This window comes from Peromyscus eremicus, chromosome 6, assembly GCF_949786415.1.
Source record: "Peromyscus eremicus chromosome 6, PerEre_H2_v1, whole genome shotgun sequence".
NCBI lineage: Eukaryota > Metazoa > Chordata > Mammalia > Rodentia > Cricetidae > Peromyscus > Peromyscus eremicus.
In genome coordinates, this window is record NC_081421.1 from 43,555,483 (window position 1) to 43,562,661 (window position 7,179).

The following is a 7,179-nucleotide window of genomic DNA, read 5'->3' on the forward strand; positions in this document are numbered from 1 at the left end:
AACAAGTTCTCTGCAGATTGATTCTCCGTTAACCTCAAAATTCGGTCACTTTGCCAAGTATATGTTCATCGTAGATACTCATTAAATGGTTTTCAATGACTTTGCTCATGTTACTGTTATTTATCCTTAAAATAGCCCTACAAGCCATCCTTATCTTTGCACTAGTAATTCAAACACCTTGTTCAAAATCACCTTTAATAAATTATCAAATTGGGATTTGACCTCAACTTAGTCTCAAAAGTCTATATTCTTTTTCCATTAAATCATGTTAATAGAATTATCATAAAGCACCAAATATTTCTTCCACTTTGTAATTTGCAGCTTTCAAGAAAACAGCCTGAATAGGTTTACTCTTCACTTTTAAGAACTGAATCAATCCACAGGTTTCTTATAGAAATGAAATATTCATCTACCGGGAACATGAGAGCTGCAAGTTTGGTTGGTGTACATCTTGTTGAGAAGGGCTTATTACTTTGCAGTAGAACTCCTCTGAACCGGTTAGCTCATGGGATGCATCTGAGCTTGGGAATTTAAATAATCTTGGGTCCATCGGACAGTGGAGAGGATTTATATGAGGCATGTGGGGGAGGAAGGCAGGGGGAGCAGGTTTGGAACATTGCAGCAAATTTTTACATATCACCGACTGCAGAAGAGAGATGATTATCCATCAGTTACAGAGCAGTTCCGTGGGTGTTTCTGGGGATTTTTGCACTGTTCATGGACTCAAGTCCCCTAGCAGAGTTGGCACCCACCTCACCTGGCTTGCTGGTTGCCATTGTCTTCAGAGTTTATTGGCAGCACTGAGTCCTCCCTGGGTTTAAGCCAAGTGAGTGACCACAAGAAGGTTCGCACCAAAGCATGTTACTTCTGAAATGGAGCCTGTACTATGGAAAGTATAAGTAAATAATTTCCCAAGATGAAATTGTGTCAGCCTCAAAGGGGCTTTCTTTTTCTTTTTTATATTGTGCAACAAAATTCATCAGTTTACTTATTTTCAAAATAAGCAATATTTGCTGAATTGTCTATAAACTTAAAATTGCAAGCATGTTTTCTTTACATCCATTTATGTTCTGGGACAGTTAGATCCCCAAGGAGAGATATAAGGCTTAGAAATTTAAGCTCTATAAGAATTTAGGAGATGAATAATTGAAAATATGAAGTAAAACACTTCTTATAGTATCTAGAATAAACAAATGCTTGCTATGGGTATCACTCATATGATTTTTTTCTTCTGTTATGTGGAAACCGATCAATATCCACCTATTAGCAACACACACACACACACACACACACACACACACACACACACACACGGGGGGGGGAGGAACGTTGATGCTTTGTGTGAGGATAAAATTAAAATTCAGAATTTATCCAGTGGTCATGGTTCCATTTGTCACTGTCACAGGAGCCATGAATGGAAAATAGAAGATATCAAAGACTGTTGCTATAGACTGGGCTTTCTTGCAACATTTATTTTAGACACACTAGCTTGAAGCCAACCTTTAGGCCATTAGCTTGGCATCACCAAAATATAATAGGATCCCATTATATCAACTTTGGGAAAATTCATATTACATTGGAGCTTGGCAATATTTAAAACTTATATTACATAAAAACTTATGTAATTTCTCAAGTAAACATTGGCATGTATGAGATGATTGACATTTAGTAGTGATGGACTAGTAATATACTCTAAACAGTTAATTCTGAATTCGAAGAATACACAAACACACATACACACACACACACACACACACGTGTGTGTGTGTGTGTGTGTGTGTGTGTGTATGTGTGTATACATATATTCCATTGAACCAAAAAGATAATAGGAAAAAGATAAGACCTAAACTCATTCCTGCCAGTTTTGAAACATGGAGCTCAATGACTTAGTCAAACATGCTGCCCAAGATCATGATCTGCACAGAAAATGAAAACAGGATTGCATACCCTTAACTCATAAAGCTGCCAAGAATGTATCATGAGAGAGTGAATGCCATCGTGTGAGAACGCTGTTTGATAGCATTTGCCCTTCTGGTCGGCCTTCTAGGTCACCTAGAGTGTGGAAAATATAGCAAGTAAGACTGCTCGCCATCTGATTGTGTGTGTGGTACAGGGGAGAGGCAAGAAAGGGGATGTGTAAGGATTATTCATCCACCAGCAACACTGGACACAGCATCTGATACACATTCCTTCAAATTGACCAGATTCTGTCCTAAGAAGTCCTGCCCTGTCTTCCCTGTTTTTCAACAACTCACATTTATGAAAAGTTTTAACGAAAGATTTTTATTTTAATGAAGAATCCTATGAGTTTTGACATATGTATGTATTCAGGTCACCGTCACTATGATAAAGATGAAAAATAATCCTATATACATCCCATGGCTTTCTTAGTATTCCTTGATTCTTCAGGCAAATCAGCCTACATTCCCTAACTCTTAGTAATTGCTAACCTGTTCTCCACCCCATACCTCCTCTAAAGTAGGATATAAATGGAGTTATACACTATATAAGACTGACTGGTTTCTTCCACCTAGTTGATTGCCTTTGAAAGCCATCATGTTTTGGCAAATACCAGTAGTTTGAGCCTTTATGCTTATGAACACTATTCCATTTTGTGGTTGGAATTTTGTTGGCTTAGTCTCCCATTAAATATTTGAATTGTTTACAGTTTATGTATAATTGGTTACAGTTTATGTATAATGCTGTCATAAATATGCATACATAGGTTTTGTACGAATGTAGGTTTTTATTTCCCTTGAGTAAAAGAGCTAGGTGGATTGCGGGGATGAATTATTTATATTTGACATTATCAAGCTGTCTTCTAGAGTGGCTTTATTGTATTGTAGACATGTGAGCAATACCTGAGAGATTCTTCACCCTAGCCGCCCTTCTAAGTTCAGTCACTTTCATTTTAGACATTCTAGCAGCTGCTAATGTGATTTTTCAAGTAAACATTGGACTTTAGAGAGTTATTATTTGATACTTAGTCCAGATGGGCTAGAAATATGGGTCAGGGTTTCAATTCTTTATACTAGTAAGGGCCAAGAAACAACTGTGTGCTTAAGTCATTGTTAAGAAATCTTAAGACACATTCTTTAGTTTGTACTATTTGTCTTATTTCAATTCAAACAAATGAATGGTGGCAGGAAATGATCAAACATTATAAAACCATTACTGTGACCTCCCTATGGCATCTAAAATACTTCTTATTGTTGGTCATAAACACACCCTGCATTATCTAGATGGCATTCATCTTCACTTGCACTGAGTTTGGCTTCAATGTTGACACTGAAAAATGTCAGGCCGGGGCAATAGATCAATAAGTAAAGCATTTGTTGTGCAAGCAGGAGCACCTACACTTGCTCCCCAGAACCCAAATGAGAAAAGCCAGACATACTGGTTGCCACTTCCTTATAATTCTAGGCCTAGGAGGTGGAGACAGGTGCATCCCAAGGTTTGCTGGCCAGCTGATCTGGCCTAGTTCAAGAGCCCCAGAGCTCAGTAAGAAGCCTTGTCTCAAAGAAATAAGACAGACGGCTCCTAAGGAACAACACCCAGGATTACCATCTGTCCTCCACACCCATGCACATAACGTGCACACATGCACTCACACACAGGCATGGGGGGAAAAAAAAGAAAGTCAAGGAACACCCAGTTAACATCATGTGTTCTTTCTTCATTACCACTTACGATGAAGCAGAAATCTGGATGCTTCTTTCACAACCTTACATCAATAAATATTTGCTGAGTTCTCTCTTTGGGCCAGAAATTTTGCTGGTTATTGGAAATACAACAGTGAGAAAAATAGATATAAATGCTTGCCTTCGAAGTAAAAAAAAAAGAAATAATAAAGCAATAAAATATATTGGGGAATTATTAAGCTCTGCAATCTTAAGTAGAGCTAGGGAAAGCTTCTGTGAAGATTATGCTTGAGAAAGAGGATGGTGAACCTTGCAGATAGCTGTCTCTGCTACTGTGGGTAGGCTGAGTATAACGACAGGGGTGGGTTAAGACAGCAGCCTGCTTGGGAAGGACAACGAGCAGCCAAGACTCAGGGTGGCTGGTACAGAGCAAAGTAGGAGTATAGCAGCAGATGAAAGGACAGAAGAAGTGGTAGACCATATTGAGCAGCACCCTAAAGCCACTGTAGTGACCATTGCAAGTAGAGCACAGGCTTGGGTCCAGAAGTGCAAGCAGAAAAACCAACTTAGAGGTTCTTGTTGTAATCCAGGTAAAAGATAACGGCAGCTTGGAGGAGGTTAATAACCAATGGAAACCCAAATCCCTCCACACTGCTGTTCAGCTAGCTGAATAATCTAATAGGATATTGGATTCTATGACTATTCCTAAGACTTGTTTTTAGCACATTGGAACATTACCAATGCTTCATCTTTACCAAATATAAAAGTCTGTGTTTAAAAATGTTTATTAAGCATATTGAAATTCCCAGCCAAAGATATTCCACTGGAAACCTGAACCCACATACTCGGGAGGCAGCTTCTGACTGAGTAAGAAACATGACACTTCATTTGGCTTCATTTTGATAGCATGATGCATCTGTAGCATTGAGAGGTCTTTTCCTGATAGTTACAGCCAACCGAGTGAGTACTCCTGGATTCCATAGCTGTCCACAGGCAGCTTGACAAAACAGTCAAATGAAGCTGGCTCTGGGTCTCGTCTGTTGTATCCACACCCTTTACATCAAAGGATTGCCATGTTGAGCCATTTCAGAAAGTACAAAGGCTCCTGGAATCTTCAAAATGAAGAACACTGTCTTTGTCAAGTATAAGATAATTAGAAGAAAAAACCCTTAGTGTTTTTGACTAGGAAGACAGCACTGTGATGTTTGATCACACATCTGTTTTCTTGCTATTTTGGTAAAGAAAGAAACTCCTTGTTTTCACATGAGTGAGCACTGCTGTTAATCTCTGCCAATGGGCTTTGAAAAGTCCATCCAAGGTCACAAGCATCACCTTCCTCAGAACTACTGACTCAAGAGGTTTCATCAGGAGGTGGGAACAGAATTAAGAAACATTCCTCCACGGTTCGAACTGGTTGTGTTTCTTGTAAAACATGAAGCTGTATTTGAGGCAGTAATTCAGGTTATCTAAGAACAAAGCTCCCTTCCGTGACATTTGATAGAGAGGCATGTAGTCTGTAGCCTCTGGGCTACAAAAATGTTTACCAGAGGCTGAGAGGGCATGGATGGAACTTAATGGGCCAAAAGTCGCAGAATTCCACCTCTTTGTTAAACATTCTCTACAATGAATATGTTTGAGAACATTCTTTTGATTTTTTCTACTTTCTTTCTCCTTCCATAACTACCCTTCTCATTTAAAAAAAAAAATGTGATTGCAGCTGCCAAAATGAAGTTCAGTGCCTTTGTGACTTCTAACCAAAGCAAGAACTGCAAACAGCATTTCAATGCACCTTCTCACATTCGGAGGAAGATCATGTCTTCCCCTCTTTCCAAAGAGCTGAGACAGAAGTACAATGTTCGATCTATGCCCATTTGAAAGGATGATGAAGTTCAGGTTGTCTGAGGACACTACCAAGGTCATCAGATTGGCACAGTGGTCCAAGTGTCCAGGAAGAAATACGTCATCTACATCGAATGAGTGCAGCAAGAAAAGGCTAACGGCACAACCGTCCATGCGGGCATCCACCCCAGCAAGGTGGTCATCGCCAGGCTAAAGCTGGACAAAGACCGCCAAAAGATCCTGGAAAGGAAAGCCAAGTGTCAACAACTAGGAAAGGAGAAGGGCAAATTCAAGAAGAAATGATTGAGAAGATGCAGCCATAGGAGCATCTCATGCACAACTTTCATTAAAGACTGCTTAAGTTAAAAAACAATAAAAAGATATGTCCTGCACTGAATTTACTAGCATGTTAATCTCTAAGATAAAGAAGTATTGATGTTGATTTTAAGAAGAAGGCTCAGTCTAATAACTAGGTGTACTGACTAGTTTTATATCAATTTGACACAAGCTAGAGTCATCAGAGAGGAAGGAGACTCAATTAAGAAAATGCCTCCATAAGTTCAGGCTGCAGGCAAGCCTATAGAGAATTTTCTTAATTAGTGATTGATGAGGGAGGGCCCAGCCCATTGTGGGTGGTGCCATCGCTGGGCTGGTGGTCCTGGCTTCTGTGAGAAAGCAGGCTGAGCAAGTCAGTAAACAGCACTCCCCTATGACTTCTTCATTAGCTCCTGCCTCCAGGTCCCTGCCCTGCTTTAGTTCCTATCTTGGCTTCCTTTGATGATGAACTGTAATGTGAAAGCGTAAGCTGAATAAACTCTTTTCTCCCCAAGTTGCTTCGCTCATGGTGTTTCGTCACAGCAATAGTAACCCTAAGGTACTAGGTAACAAATAGTGTTACAAGTCACATAGTTTCTAATTATTTATCTTCAATAAAATTGAAGAGAATCCAATACAATTGTCAATTGATAGATAATCAAATGTATTATTTGTTGACAAATGCTGATTCTAAGTCTCTAATTTGGAAGTTTAATGAGTTGGTCAACAACTGAATTCTTATCCATCCCAATATAGATTTTCAGGCTTATTAAAGATGATAAATAGAAAAAGAATCAATGGATAAACCCTGTCTCTTTTTTTGTTAAGAGGTAATTCTTACTCAATAATAGATGATCAAATGGAAAAATGATTTGATTCAGCTCACAAGTTACATCATTCCCATAAAAACAATTTGACCTTTAATCATTACCTGTCAGACTTGTTTTAATCAAATGCTCAGCACCCACAATAATGATGATAATTAAAATGATAACAAATGAGATATTTAAGACACTGGAATCTTTCTAGTCAGGATATAACTTTAAAAATCACTGACATTTTTACAGAGCTAGATGGAGTAATCAATGAAGGATTTTGCGGTATAAAATTCATATTGTACTCAATAGGTGAATTCGACTATCAAATTGTTCACACCCTCATTTTGGTGTTCATCTGTACTCTAAACGTTTCAACAAGGTTAATGTAGTTACTTTCACCTCGTGTGGAAAATCGCCACCTCTGGTCGAGTTTGGAACCTACTTTTGTTGATTCTTCCCTCCCTCCATCATGAGCCTTCTTTTCTTCTATTGTGTGTGTGTGTGTGTGTGTGTGTGTGTGTGTGTGTGTGTGTGCATTGTAAATTTTTAGTGTGTCCAGTTTATAC

The 7,179-nt window shown here is 38.8% G+C and overlaps 1 pseudogene; it reads left to right on the forward strand.

Annotated features, from left to right (window-relative positions):
- Positions 1-5,366: 5,366 nt before the first annotated feature.
- On the forward strand, positions 5,367-5,783 carry LOC131913083 (large ribosomal subunit protein uL24-like; annotated as a pseudogene).
- The last annotated feature ends 1,396 nt before the right edge of the window (positions 5,784-7,179 follow it).